The 524-nt window shown below is 38.0% G+C and overlaps 1 non-coding gene across 1 annotated transcript; it reads right to left on the bottom strand.

The window, feature by feature from the left end:
• Positions 1-378: 378 nt before the first annotated feature.
• On the bottom strand, positions 379-450 carry Trnah-gug. The gene has a single exon. It is a non-coding gene; the product is annotated as a tRNA-His (tRNA).
• Positions 451-524: the final 74 nt, after the last annotated feature.

Below are 524 nucleotides of genomic sequence, written 5' to 3'. Positions count from 1 at the left end.
GATAAAGCATGGTAATCTGATAAATATGAGGTTAAACTTAAGACAGGTATTGAATTATTTCGTTAGAGGCAATAGCTGTGGTGTAAAAGTGTGTTAATGCTAGAAATGTGTAGTATACCTTTTCCTACAAATCGCTGGTAAAGACAAGAAAACTGCTGTTCCTTGTATCTCATAATGCCATAATAACATGAAATTAACCTTGTATCGTAATATAAAATGCAGTCTAAATAGCACGTTCATTAGTCCTATTACAGTTCCATATAATGTATGATAATTCCGCATACAAACCACAAAACAGGTTTACCTGCGATTGTAGACAATCTTCATGTGGAAAACCTAACACAAATGCATTATACGAGATAAAATTGTAGATTGACTTGCCGTGACCAGGATTCGAACCTGGGTTATTGCGGCCACAACGCAATGTACTAACCACTATACGATCACGGCCACTTGCATGTTCCTGTAGTAGGCGCTGTAGATGAATGACTCTTTCGCACGGGAGAACGGGGTTTTATCTCGAG

Source organism: Penaeus monodon, chromosome 31 (assembly GCF_015228065.2).
Source record: "Penaeus monodon isolate SGIC_2016 chromosome 31, NSTDA_Pmon_1, whole genome shotgun sequence".
Taxonomy (NCBI): Eukaryota; Metazoa; Arthropoda; class Malacostraca; order Decapoda; family Penaeidae; genus Penaeus; species Penaeus monodon.
Note: the sequence above shows the minus strand (reverse complement) of the source record. Positions and strands in the feature narration are given on the sequence as shown.